Source organism: Perissodus microlepis, chromosome 7 (assembly GCF_051167445.1).
Source record: "Perissodus microlepis isolate ML-2025 ecotype Zambia chromosome 7, ASM5116744v1, whole genome shotgun sequence".
Lineage (NCBI taxonomy): Eukaryota > Metazoa > Chordata > Actinopteri > Cichliformes > Cichlidae > Perissodus > Perissodus microlepis.
In genome coordinates this window covers 59,188,895-59,204,631 of record NC_140467.1, presented here as the reverse complement: position 1 = coordinate 59,204,631, position 15,737 = coordinate 59,188,895, and positions in this window count along the sequence as shown.

The following is a 15,737-nucleotide window of genomic DNA, read 5'->3' as shown; positions in this document are numbered from 1 at the left end:
CAAAACTCACAATGTGAACATCATCCAGAAACCAAATCTTAATCCTGGAGGAATTGATAGTGTGCTGACTTGTAACGAGGTCTGAGCCACTCTTTTTTCTCACTGAAGTGTGTCTAAACAGACAGCTTGCGGTTCGGTTTGCACGAACGTGCCTTTTTCCACTGTAAACACTGGTCACTGTAAGAATTCGTAGCGCTCAACATGTATCCAAGTGAACCACAGAATAAACTGCACACTGTTGTGCAATCAGACAAACAAAACATGCAGTAATAGGAAGGCTGTAATTACTCTTAAACAGCCAATAACTACATGGGTTATGTGTGTGTGTGTGTGTGTTTCTGACCTCCTGGTGCCATGCTTGGCATACTCACTGCAAAACCATTCAATTTACTCAAAAGACTGGAAATTATGTAACTTGGCATTTAGGCTTCTGGGGATACATTCAGTGTGTGTGTGTGTGTGTCACTGAGATAAATAGAGACAAGCAGTGATGAGAAGACAAGAGGAGAGGGCGATACAGTTAGATTATGCAATTTTGTTAGAGTGTTTTGTGTGTGTGCAACTGTGTGTGTGTGTTTGACCCCCTGGTGCTGTGTTTGGCACAGACAGTGTGGGGTGGTATAAGGCCCAGTTAGCAGCAGCTGCTCACATCTTTAAACCAAAAACACCACGGTTTATGTAACCAGACCTGGAAAAACGTGCAAGGACAACATGCATTATCTATGCACAATGGCTGAGTGTGAATACGACTTAACTAGCAGTTTATCGACATGGAGTTACTATAATTATATATAAACTCACCTGCAGGGACCAGATGTAATACTGAGGGACACAAGAAATGAGAAACGGGGCGAGAGCGTGGGGCATGAGAATGAGAAAAAAAGACGTATGTAGTGAATGAGTGTATGAGTTGTGGTTCTGTTGCTGACATTCAGGTAAATTATCTCAAAGAGATGCAACATGCAAGCACTGATGTACTTTTTGAACCTCTCAATGATGGAAATGCTTTGAATTTTTGAAGGCAAACTTAATTTTGCAGCCGGTGAATGTCTTTACCAGCTGTCGAGCTCTTTCGCTGCTCATCCCACAGATAAATGATTTCTTCCTTCTTTTAAACTATAGAAAATCTACGTGTGATTTTTGGATTCACCCTATTGGCCATCTGCCTCTGCGGTCTTAAAAAACCTGAGTTCATATACATACATGCAGGCGGGCAGGGATTTATGGACAGCACGTGCACAACAATGATGTAACATTGTTACGTAGAATGAACTGAAAACCTCATAATGAAAAACAAAAGAAAAACAGGCAAAAGCTTACAACCACACAGCAAACTGAATAAATGAGTTTCTCCAAGTCCTTCAGGCCGAGGACGCGGATACACAAACAGCTGTCCAGCCTGGACAAAAGAGGATAGTGTTTGAAAGAGTGTGTGTATGTGTGCACGTGCAGTTGTGTGTTAAGTTAATCCCTGATGACAGCTTGCAGACAGACATACAGACAGAGCTGTGTGTGTGTGTTTAGTATTTGTGGAGTAAGATGGTCACCCCGTGTCTTCCAAATCATTTCATGTCACAACAGATCTGATGCACATTTCAGTGGAGACACATTCAAACACTATCTGGGCACCTGATCCTCGTCAGGAAATGTGAGACTGAAAGGTAAAATAGATGGAGAGAGTATCTGATCTGTTAAAGCAATCCATTCATTTGCCCTTTAAAGCTGCGAGTGTGTGTTAGCGTGTGTGTGTCGGGGACCCGTCGGTCACACAGCTGGTGACAGATGCAGCTTAATTTCTAGTGCAGCATTTTAAAAACACCTCGTTAGCAGCTCACCATGTCAAAATCTAATCCTCATTGAAAGGCTTCAACAGAATTTAATTTGGAGTGTGAGAAAGGGGCGGAGGTATTCTTAGGATGTGTTTATGCTCGGTGGCCTGATTGATATTGTGCATTTCAGCTGATTTTATCTGGCAGCGATCAGCCACTGCGATAAGACTGAAAGCCACAGCTCGTCTTTCTGCTTTGTCCTTAACTGGCCTCTCGCTTTTCAGAAGCCAGTTTTGTCGGAAACTACCTGCAAATTGATGAGACATCAACTTATGTTTACTGAATAAAAGAAAAAATGAACGCTATACCTGCAGGACTCTTCTTTATGGGGCTACACGGTGTTTTACACAGAACCCCCCATTACTACTACTACCACCACCACTAACAACAACAACAACAACAAATGCAAATAAAAACAGTAGTTTTATTGATCAAGTTTATGGAATCCCAGGACTGCCAATATTAAAACTAAGCAGATTTTACTTTTTTCTTTTTGCATAACTTGAGTAATATTTTTACTGCCTGTTATACAATAATTCTTTTGCCTCACATACTATATTTATACTTATATCACACAAGAATGTATTTATTCATTTTTTTAAATTATTTTATCAATTTTATTTTATTCATCTATTTTATTTAATTTATCTATTTATTAATTAATTTAATTTTTTTGCATTTAAATTGGTGGTCATTCATAGTCAATTAAGCGTAAACAGCAGTTTAAATATTTATTTTAATAGATGTAGGATAGAATCCACTGTCAAATATGCTGTGTCTCAAATCAGATAGACAGTGTAGACTAGCAAAAAGCTGGTATATAGCATCAACTTAAGTTAAATATATACAGTCGGGGGCTGAAGTTGCAAAGCAATACGACATCCCAGAGCCCACTTACAAGCTCACCACATCCCTTTTTTCTTCTCATCCCAGTGATGCGTTCATGGTGCAGATGCAAATGAAATTGTGGTTGTGGTACTACCTAGCTAGCATCTAGCAAGTGAGCATAGTAGCTAGCGAGCATAAAAAGATTCGTGATTTCAAGAAGCTCAGCAAATGTGATGAATGTGTTCAAAATTGTACTTTCAGCTAGCAGACACACCCTGTGGAAAAGAGTTTCTCTGCAGTTTGCCACACAATGAATCTGCAAGCTAAATATACAGTTTTCATTAATGTGCAACACAGTAATGGAGACAGAGAAGACAGCAGAGGGGGATGAGAGATTATGTTTAAAAGTATAGACTGCTAAGCAAGTCAAAAGTGGCAATTTAAGTCTTAAATATCATGTCCTAATTAATTTTAGAGCTTTTAAATGAGATATTAGATCTAACTAACCCTAGCTAAGTTGGTTAGCTAACAGAGTCATAAGACTAGCCCCAATAAAACTGATCGTGTTGAGAATATGAATGTGCATGCTGGATTAGAAAAAAGTCCATCAAGTGGGTAACTACAAGAACACCTCCCATCAGACACTGCAGTAGGATTGTGCAGTCACTCTGGCACATTAGAGTTCCCTCCATCATTAACCTTTTATCATAGCCTACACAGAGCCCTGACCCCGTGCAACAAGTCACTTAGCTCATGATTTATAATGCTTGTCAGTGATATTATTTATTTAAACACATTTTTACCCCAGGGTAGAATGTGTCTAAATACACATCCTCTATGAAATCCACTAAGGCTGACAACCGAGTAAGAGAGTCAGGCCATAAATAATGAAGCAGAAACAGCTTGTAGGGCCAGAGCTGCTGTTCTGCCATGTCAGCCTGTATTAAGACAGGGACTGATGAGGACAGCAAGGGTGGAACGTAATCATACGTTTTACTTAGAGAATCACAATCTGGTGGCAACACTAATGAGCATGTCAACATGCATTAGTAGGCTTGTATTTTAAGAGACCAGCAGGCAAAAAGAGACCAGGGAAGAGTTTTTAATAGCATGAATTTGAGCTGTGTGGTTTACAACTTTCAACGTGAAGATACTGGTTAAAACTCAGTAAAGAGCAAGCGTCCCTGACGCTGAGAGGGAAACTTAATCCTCTGCAGCATCGGGGATTTACAGATATGTTAGTACTTTGTGACAGTTTTTCCTTAATAATAAAAGCAGCTGGCAGCAGCGCATTGGTTAATGCAGGTGCAGAGAGCAATGACGGGAACAAGATACTCCAGTCATGGAAAGGGATGAAATAAGCTTGCTTCAGTTTTCTGGCATGAAATCTGACTCAACACAAACTACTTCTGTTTTATTTTGACTGCTTTTGTCTGCCTGCTGCAGCAGTGCTGTCTGACAGTGTCGAATCCTTCAATCCTTTTTATCCACAGTCGTGTCACAGACAGTGTCTGGAGGCCAAAATGCATCAGAACAGTTGATTGTTTAGCACGGCTGATATTTAACACCACGTTCACCCTTTGGCTACTCATCATGCCGGTTTATTGAAGCAACTGCAAATATACAAACAAATTCCTGCTCGGCTCTGTGTCTCTTTGACACTTTCTGTTCTTAAGCTCTGTCGCAGCATTTCTGGAAGAGCAAGAAAACAGGCAGGGAAATGTTTTCATGCTTTTGTATTGAAAACACATCCCCAGGTCTTTAGGAGGAAAAAAGATGATTACATTTTTACCAGCTGCAGTTAAGGAGAAACATTTATTGAGCACACCTTAATGTTTTCGAGAAGACAGATTTATCCCTCGCAGTTTTCTAGCTTAGTGGTATTAAGAAGGAGTTACATGCTGTTACTATCTCAGTGTACAAAGTTCATCTCCAGCGTTTCCAGCTAGTGAGGCTTGTTAGATTTGGTCAGTGACAAGAATCACTGCTACTGGTGAAATGTTACCCAAGGCCACTCATAACTGAATAATAACATGCTGTTTTTAACACATCCATCCCGTACATAAGTAAGAGATACAGAAACAAAAGCACATTTATAAATAGTGACGCCTGATACAGTTTTAGCCACGACTGTGAGAGAAGTCATGATAAACTCACTGGAACAGAATAAAGGGTAGACTGATTATCAGCCTGGCTGATTATTGGATCTAATATATCTAATGATCCATATGCTTATCTAATACAAGTATTGTATTAATAAATTAATTTTCACAGAGAACCACTGTTTTGGTTCTCTGTGACCAATACTGTTTATTTATTTATTAAAACCAAAATATGAAACCAACATTTATGCTAAAAAAGAAATGATTACGTTTTATGCATCAGGACATAGAGGTTAGGCAGCAGCCATGTACTCCTAATCAAATGCACTTGATTAGCTGATCATCAGCTGGTGTGAGCACCTCTATAAAAGCAGAAGATTTTGGAGTTTGATGCTCTGGAGCAAGGATTAGCAAATGCATCAGCAATGGTCTTAGTCTAGGAAGAGTTATTAATTCATCATTCTACAGAGAGATTATTCACAAATATAAAACATTCAGGATCACTGCCAACCTTCTCAGAAGTGGACGACCCAGAAAGATCTGCTCAGAGAAACTGCAAACAATCTCAAGAGCTACACCTGAGATTCTGTAGGCCTCAGTTATTGTGTTAAATCTTAAAGTTCATGACAGTAAGACTGAACAAGTATGACTCGTTTGGACAGGTTGCCAGGAGAAAGACTCCTCTCTGTAAAAAGAACTCATATAACCTGTGAAGTGGATAAAACCCTGCTCTGTTAACTGTAACTCAGATTTGTAAAATCTTTTACATGACCCCTGCGCTGAGGGCAGCTTTAAATTTGGAATCCCATCCATGTACAACATAATCCAACACAATTGTGTTTGCATTCTGGCACTCTTTCCTGAAAGTGTCCTGTCAGATTTAGTCACTTATTCCAGAAGAAAAAAAAGCTGGATAGAAAAAGAGGAAGACGGAGAGAGGGGAGTGCAGGAGCAGATGATAAACAAGAGGAATGAGACACTGTGATTTATACGGCGAGGAGGAGGGAGCTGGGCTTTGACGTTTATGAACTCGATGAGCCGGTTCTTTTTTTCTCCTCTTCTTTCGCTTCATTCAGACTCTTCAATCATTTCTGCAGCTCTGTTCCTGCCAGTCAATTAAGGCAGACGCCAGCAAGGAGGGTGGAGAGATGATCAATATTTCACGAAAGCAGCTCAGCGAGACAGAGCGAGTGCCGGTGGTGACGCCAGAGACATAAAGACACAAACAAACAAACAAAAAGCTCCAGAGTCCAAAAACTAAAGTCAGTCCCATATAAGAGTTCCATCAGTTGGCGTGAACAGAACAGAGAGGCGTGGGTTTGATCAGCAGAGGCACAAGATTTATTAGACTTCAGCTGCTGATGTCCTCTGTAATCTCAAAAGTTGCATGAAAGTTGTTGAGGCAGTAGTTATGACTTGACTGCTGTTACTCTGCTTCAGTGCCAGAGGAAAGCTGATGCTGCACTCCTTAACTTTTTCATTAGCTCTTCCTGCGCCAGTGTTTTGTGACCTTCACTCAGTCGGTGTAGCCACAGAGGAAAATGACTCAGTTTGATAATAACTTAGTAGTGTGCGGCAAAGCGCGATGAGATAATTGAAGAACGTATCGCTCAAACATCAGGTGCCTTTCTATTTTTAAGCCACGGCGCACAAATTCATATGATAGAAAATCCAAAGAGCGTGGGCTCTTTTTGTGCTGATGAGATCATTTTTCAAGTCTGTGCACTTACTTTCTAATCAAATGTTTAATCAAAATCATGCAAATTCTGATTAGAAGAGAAGTTTGAACTTTTGAGTGATTTCCTCTTTTGATAAACTTGTATAATCAGTACTTTTGGAGCGGGATGGTTAGCGGCCCTTTCAAGCTTTCCTACGTACTCATACTGACTAAAGTGCACCTTTAGATTAGATATATATATATATATATAGCAGATATAGTTGTGGTCAAAGTTTTAAATACACTCATGAACTTGAATGGGTTTGTTTAATTGGACCACTGTACAGCTTATGTCTTTAATGACTTTAAAAACCAAGAATTGGGTGAACAAGTTAGAATTTGATCTTTTTAGGATTTTCTCTAATCCAAGTATACGCTAACATTTGGTTAAATAGCAAGGTGCACTTCAACTCATTTTCCAGCACAGACGTGGCTTCTAATCGCAGTCCAGACATTTCACAAATGTTCAGCTTTGGGAAGCCCAGAAGCTTAATGGTAGCCTGCTTTATCCACTCCACGCGTTTGGGATCATCGTCCTGTTGAAACATCCAAATATGTCCAAGTTTCAATTGTCTGTTAATACAGGTGAAGTTGAAAACATTTGGAGGTAGTCATTCTCATTCTTCATTATTGGATTTGTACTATTACAAGTTGCAAAACAGCCCCAGAGCATGACGCTAACACTGCCATAAGCCGAAGTAAAAACACAGAAAAAAAATTAAAACAAGAAGTGAACTTAAACGAAAACAGTTCAGAGGCTTTTATCATTTCACTGAATTGTGTCACCTGCACTTCTGTCTCCTAAGACCTAAGAATGAATCTTAGTACACCATGTGAAAATCCTATTGCATTGTGGAAAAGTGCAATCATTCTGAAAATGAAAGAAAATAGGGGACTATTACTGATTAGGCTGATGTGGGAATTTTGCATGTTAATGAATATTTTGCACACCGAAATAAAAACCCTGTTAAAAGTCGGTGAATTTGCTCTTTAAGACATACAGCTGGGAAAGGTTCCACATGGAAGAGATGCAGTGTTGTGCAAAGATTTTAGGCATTTAAAATAAAGTGAAGAGGCTTTCAAAAATAGTGCCACCCATAGTTTTTATTCATAAGCTGACTTCATGTGAAGTGTACCTTCTAAAGTGGCTGCAACCTTGTCTCAGTATTGTGGCTCTGGATACACACACAGTACATTAGTTGGATCAATTCATTATTGATTTTGGTCTTTTAATGGAATTTGTTGAGTGTAATAAAAATGGAGAATATAGCAGGAGGAAAATGCTTTGCACCCCATCTTCTTTCCAGCATGGCAAGATGGTGAAAATCCTCTGGCTCCGTCTGAGCGCCACACCAAAATAGCAAAGACAGAAAAAGATTTGTAGTCTGGCTGACAATGTCAGCTGAGGACGCACAAGGCAAGTCAGAGGGAACGCAATGAAATGTAGAGTGCCTCATCTGTTGGAGAAATTGGAGATAAAAGACAGAGCAGCTAAAAAATGGCATCGCACACGAGAGCAGTCCTGACATCATTCGTGGATCACAGGAAGGAAAAGCACTCATCTATTTTAGTCATCGTTGTTCCAGATGGGCAGGGCCGGGTCAGACGGAGCGGAACAGTACGATTCTCCATCACGCTGATAGAAAGAAATCGATTTGTGATGAAAAGTGAAAAATACTAAGGAGCCAATCAAATGAACCTCTCAGTTCTGAAGGCTCACGTATACAGAGAGCTTCAGTTTTGTATGCAGAGGTTTTGCAACATCCGCTTTACATCTTTAACAGAAAATGCTGTAAGTTTCAAAAAACCCAGAGCTACATCAATGGGTGGTCAAGACACCCTCTGCATACTGCGATGATATTAAACCCAAAACTATCTGCTTGGCAGGACATAAAATATGGCTCTGAAGTTTAGTGATGGTAAGCAGGTGGATTTAGGGAGTTATCTGAGGTTAGTCCCAGATTCACACTACATGATATCTGTATGAAAGTAATCTGACTATAAAAGATTCAGCTTTCTGATCTGAGAAGTAAAGCTAATGCGGAGGTGCTTTAAACCTGCATTCTTTTTAATTGTCAGCAGGGGGCGACTGATCTGGTTTCAAAATGAAGTATCACAGTGTAGAAGTCTATGAGGAAATAAGAAAACTTCTCACTTGGATTGTTATCTCACTAAACAGTTTCCAGTCTCAGTTGCTACTTTTAGGCTTTCTGCAACACAGGATGACTTTCATTTAGAAAATTATTCTTTCATTTGAAGTAAGATTTGTGATGAAGGTGGCATCTGATTTAGTGGATTTGTGAATGAGTTTAGGCCCTCAGTGCTCAGTGACATGACATTATCTGTTTTTTGTAGCACACTTTTATAGCATTAATCACCAATAGCCCAATGAGCTCGTTCACGCTCAGTGTAGCAAATGAATGCCGCTACACGCTGCTTTGAATCGTGAGACCCATTTAATTGCAGGTCCTGTTTTTCTTTCATGTGTTTCTTATAGCTGATGATGCCTGAATGGTTGTGAAAGTATGGAAGATATGACTGGCCTGTCAGTCTGTCATGTGTCAAACATTAAGGACTATAATCATTTTACGCAGTGACTATCTTATCAGACACAAATATTGTGCAGGGCGAACCTAGCACCAGGCAGCGACTGCTACTGGGCAACGTAAGTACCAAGGAAAGTCTCAAAGAGGCACCGCCTTAAGGACAAACCAAAGAATAAATGTCAAAATGTTCTTCCATGACTCACCGGCTCCGTACGTCATAACCTGACTATTACTCTGAGACTTTATTACTTCTGACTGTGCTACTCAGGACTACAAGCCCAATTCCAAGTTGGAAAACTGTAAAATGTAAATAAAAGTAGAATACAATGACTTGCAAATGTGATAAACCAATATTTTATCTGCAGTAGAAAACAGAAAATTTCAAATGTTGAAGCTGAGAACATTTGAATGTGATTGCGGCATCATATCTCATGTAAATAGAAATAGCTGATTATTTATCTCTCTATCGTTATGCATGTATGTGAACAGCACTCTACCCAGTTAAACATCAGCCAGGATCAACACACACTGCCTGAAGCTGCCTTAACCTCACATTCCTCAAAAAGTGTCAACAGCACAAACACCAGCCGGTGTTAGGGTTTAAAAAAATCATTATTTAAAACACTAAATAATATATTTAGCAACTCTCCTTCTGTGGGTTGGTGAAAGACAGGATCTCTTAGGAAAAAGGAAGAATCTTTTTTTTCTCCAGACTTTCACATTTTCTCCGAAGGAAAATGGTCGATGGGCTGCGGTGGTGTGTGAATGCGTGCGAGCTTGTTCCCACAGGTGGGTGGTATCAGAGCCGAGCACCAACAACTTATCAATCATCCCACAGTGGAATTAGAGACAACACACATGCACGTGCACCCCTTCCCCCACAACAAAAGTGTTTCTTTTTCACTGTTTAGTGGTGGAAAAGATTTTTTTGTTGCTCACCAAAATCACCATTTTTTAATCGAATAATATTTAAATCAAGTCAATTTTAAGGAGGAAAAAAACATGACCAGTGAAAACCACAGGCACACTTTTCAGTCTGTGAGTCAGCACTTGTCGTTTACACTGTTGTCATCATGTCAGTGTAATCTGAGATAAATGAGGAAGGGGCTTAGAAGGCGAAGCTGACTGAGGGGTATCAATCAAAGCCTTAGGAGATTGTTGAAAGGTATGTACATTTAGAGATGATCTACCTCTAGCTGGAGACTATTGAGGCCGGGTGTTATTAACAGGCTCCCCTGGATTACAAAGAAGCCTACCCATTCATTACCATTGCTGGCATGATAGGTACCTATTATGTATTAGTATAAAGGATGGATGTGATTTGGATGCTTATTACATAATGACACCATTTATTATATCTAGAAAACCAATATGAACGCTGTTATGGGGGCTTAACTCCCACACTATTGACAGAAGCTCAGTCTCACATGTACAAGAAAATCTATATAATGACAGTAGGTGTAATATATATATATATATATATATATGTGGAAATACTTATTGTATGTAGTTATTGTATGTATCATCATACATACAATAACTGGAAACACTACGTTTTATGGTAAAGCTGAAGAAGTGTTTCACGATTTTGATACTGGATGATCCCCAAAGAATGTTTCGCAAAATTTTACGGAAAATGTTATTTTCACGTTTTTCAATCAAAACCAACAATGACTCTCCTGGTAGAGAAGAAGATAGTTTGGACACCAACGTTGCTCTTCAGCTGAGGTGATCAACAGAGTATTGCAATAATCAGAGACAGAAAAGACAAAGCACGCCCTCATGAAACAGAGATCAGGATCAAAAACAGCTCAGTTTTAGTCAGTATTTTTGGTAAATGAACCAAAATCCGTATAAGTCAAGGTGGCTGAATCTTTCTTATATTCTGATTTACTGTCACTAAATTTTCGAAAGCTTTGTGCTGAGGTTGTTGCAGTATCTACGTAACACTTACAAGCCACTCTATAGTTAGGATTGATCTTGCTGAGATGGGATGCATGTTGAGTATTGAAAATAACAGTGTGCTGAGAACAGAGCCTTGAGGGATGCCGCGATTAAGTATCGGCAACTCAGGAGCTTGCATTAGTAATGGCCAGAGAAAATGTTCTGTTTGAGACGTAAGAAAATAAAAGATCCTTAAAACTAACCCAGACGTTGTGCAGGACAGTAGAATGATTGATGGTACAAAGACTGAGTTTGAGCAGAGCCAAGTTGGTGCTAGCAACTCCAGATCTGGCACAACCAAGTGTGTAGTAACACCCCCATGAGGGACTTTACGAATGATGCAAACTGGAAAAATGGAAAAGCTGCAAATCTGGATGGGCATGCTGAGTATGGAAGAGGCAGGCAGGATGTTCCCTAGGTCTCCAGCCTCGCCATCGTCCTAACCAAAAGATGAATAGAGGGAAACAGATGCTGCCTTTTGCTTTCCTGTCTGTCGCTTCCCATTACCTCTGCAGTGTGTGCGCACTTACATAAGAGGGGTGTGTGTGTACTGTCATCAGCACTGCTACAAATGGGGGTCGGTCTGTGAAAGGGCACGACAGGCCCTAAACCCTGAACTCCTACTTCCTTTTTCTCTATACGCAGGGCACCAAATGCCAGGTATTCCTCATCCATCCTAAACTGCATAAATATCGTTTACACCTTATAATGATATTAATCAGAATAGTTCTGTCATATAATATTTAAAGATGTTTAAATATAAAAATTATGACAAGTCTGCACCTCTGAGATTTCTCGGCAAACATCATCTGTTTATGAACTGAAATGAACGTTTTATTCAAGATAAATTGTTTATTTTTTTATATTTATATTTTAATTCTTCCACTGACAAAACATTTTTAATTTAGGGGACAATAAGGTTTTTGCACTGAATAAATTTGGCTTATCACCTTCCCTTGACACTGCCTTTTCTACTTTTATTTTATATTATTTTAGATATATTTTCCCTAAAGCACTTTATGGTTCCTGTCTGTTAAAAGCACTGGATAAATATTGGTTGCTTTTATGTGATGCTCTTCTGCAAAACCAGATTGTAAAATGGGAAATATTTTGGGATTATGGCATCATTTAAATAACTTCCAAGTTCAAGTTTTCCTTCAACATACTAATCTATCCAAATAACATCATGTCACTCTACATATTTTGTATTTATATAAAAGTCAGGTAAATAAATGAACTTTTACTGTATGTCATGTTAGAGCAAGACTCTGCTTCTAAAGCAGATTATTACCACATACAGCGACATCACTGACCGATAACCTGATTTTTCAACATGCTTTTGATTCATTAATCAAAATGTTCATATTGCAATCGTGCCTGACATGAGCCAGGCTCAGCTTAATTTAGTGAAAAGTAAACATCACATCAGATTAAAAGAAAGATTATGTATTGTGACGCATCAAATTAAACATGTCGGTAAAGTGGAACAACCCGAGCTGGTGCTCAGATATCAAAAACCAGAATCAGGTGTCGGTGACAGATTGGTGGAGATCTATTCAGTCTAGTTCTATGTTGTTCTCTGTTTACTTTGCAAAGTAACAGCGGCAGCACACTCGATGCTGTCAGGAGGAAGCTATCAGCAAAACAACAGCTTTTCCATGTGGAAACTGAGGTTAAAGGAGCGCACATGAAAAGCTTTGGCTTCTCTCATTGCTTCACTCCTTCATGTACGTATGTAATTTAAAAGATGGTAGTCTGGTTTATTACACGTTGAGAAGCTGTGAACTTGATTAATATTATTTTACTTCTTCTCTAATGTGTCTAACTTGATAATTAGATAAGACTAGTGCTAATAAACTTGAAGAATAAATACAAATTCGGGAAATTTATGTTCTTTGATGGTTTTTAAATCTCTTTCTCAGAGCAGCTGACAGTTTACTGTTTCTATGAGGTAAATCAAGCCACAGTGAGATTATGCATCCCTAAACTGATAGATACTGGAAGCCCTCAAATGTTGGCCATTTCTCCCATTGACTTAGTCGTGAGTTGATCTCTTCTTAGGTTGTGAAAACAGTAATAAGCAACGAGCAGAAAAGGACGTAAATCCCAAAATGTTGATTCTGTTCATCTGGATGAAGCGTTTTCAGTGGGAGAAACGTTTCATCACTCGTCCAAGTCACTTCTTCAGACTTCTTTAGCAGAAAAGGAGGAAAATGAAAGATGCACAAGCAGTTTACATCCAGCAGGCTGGAGTATCTGGAAACTACAGGTGATCGATAAGTATTGATACTACTAAGTAGTTTGGGTTTGTCCATAAATATTATCATGTATAGCATACTAGCAGATCAGTACTCTTCTTAGAGCAACTGTATCTACATCTTCACATCTTTATTTACATTTTTACTACTTTAAAATTCTTAACCCAGACTTTAAACTCTCAGTATTTCCAAATATCACAGTTTCTACAGAACTACACTGTTTGTTTTTTCTGCAAATTAAAACTTCTTTTGGTTAATGGTTAAGTCAGATTGCACATAACCATCTACTGTTTGAATTACTAGGTTATTCATATCAAGTTCAGACTTGCGCGCACTGACTCAGATCCAAATGATGTGAAAGAAGGTTTTCAAAATCATCCAGTGCAGTCATATAACTTGAATTTTGTAGCTGTTTACACGTATTGCGTACATTTCCACGCTGTACACTGTGCTAACCTCTTGTATAACTGCATTTCTGGGTCTTGTCATGCCAGCACTTGAACTAATTATGTATACAGACTTGGCATTATTATTTATGGTTTTATGATTAGTTAAGAAGCTGCAGTTCTTGCCTGGGTTGAAACTGACACTCCCACGGTTAGTTCGCACATTCAACGTGTTGCAGGGATATTTGGTTCAGAGGGACTCTCCTCCACTTTACCCTGGAATGAAAGAATGCCATTGTAGATTATCTGAGAGGGGAAGTTAAGAAACAGGTGGCAATCATTAACCTCCGGTTCCTATCCAACAAACTATGAATTCTCACATAAATTTCCCTGCTCCATATGCAAGAGTGACAGTATTTATGGTATTTTCATACTAATTTGTTTGTGCAATGCATTTGTAACCATCAGAGAAACTGTAACAAAAGAATTAGTCCAACCTTTGAGAATTTGGTGAAAAAATATATTGAGAGGCATCACTCTTGCCAAAAGTAATTTTAAACCTGCAGTTAGTTGAAAGCTGAAACTAAAATAGCTTTGTTCACATTCTCAGCCACAACAGATCGTGCTACAATATACTATTGTAAATATTGAAGGAAACCATGGGAAAAATGTTTGCTGAAGGCATTGATTAAAAAAAAGGGTATTAAGGCAGCAGCGTGTTACCTTTAATGATAACTGTACATTTGTGGGGTGTGTTTGCTTTAGTCTATGTCCCATCACGGTAGTATGTTACAAAGAGCTTTGCAGGCAAGTGTCTACATACTGTTACTGCAAACTGTCACAAGTGTCAAAAACATATGGAATACGTTCTACAGGAAACCTTCATTATTGTTGCTGGTCCTTTGGCTCGCTGCTGAGAACCCAAAACTTAAAACTTAAAACAAAATGTATTTAGTAAAGTAAATAGACAGAGATGATTAAAAAACAAACATGGACATAGACATTTCTATGTTCAAAATTGGTGTTGAACTTTGCATTTTGAAGCCTCAATGTCAGCACTTTGGCCACCACAATGTTTGTCTTTACTTTAGCAAGAAGTTACTACATCAGGACCAATCACTGTTATTGATCAGGACCATAGTCATTATATAAGGCTAGCATGTTTTGTTAGCAAGCTGCATTCATAAACTGTATGTGCAAAACAAGCATACTCGCTCAAAACGACAGCAAAAGAACAACCCTGATGGAGAGATTCAGTTCAATGACTGGTAAAAGTGGAGTCTATCAGACAGCTACAGGTTAAGCCCCTTTCATGTAGGATTAGGCAAACACTCTGAAACCCAGTCTTTTCCATTGCTTGTATGAGGCAATAACGGTTGCCCGTGGACGAGCTGGTGAGCAGTCATGCATGCTGTAAAAGGGCCTTTAGGCAGCAAAACTATCAATCTAAACAATCAAATTTAATCCCCAACAGTATCCAGATGGATAATTAATGAGCGGCTATGGAGGATAAAATTATAATAATTATAATCCACAGAGGCCAAAGGTGTTTTTTATACCAGGCTTTAAACCAGGGGTCCCTAATCTCAGTCCACGAGGGCCGGTGTCCCTGCAGGTTTTAGATCTCACCCTGGGTCAACACACCTGAATCACATGATTAGTTCATTACCAGGCCTCTGGAGAACTTCAAGACATGTTGAGAAGGTAATTTATCCATTTAAATCAGCTGTGTTGGATCAAGGACACATCTAAAACCTGCAGGGACACCGGCCCCTGTGGACTGGGATTGGGGACCCCTGCTTTAAACAAACGTTTTAATGCTGTTAAGTTCAGCATTTTAAAGGATGCCTCAAGTGGCCATTAGAGGAACTGCACTTTGTGTTGGCTTCACTTTTTAGCAAAAGGGGGGGGGGGGGTTTTCAACAAATCTGTATTTGACCCACGGGATAGGTAACCAGCGCTGTTGGTTGGACTGCATTCAAGTGCAGCTCCAGAGCCTCTGCACTGGTTGAACTACAGTCAACGATGGATTAACCATAGTTGCAGATAGGAGTTGTGAAAAAAATATTGTCTCCTTCATGATATTTGTGAATCCCAGTTCTGGTATTTAAAATAAATGAAAGTGCT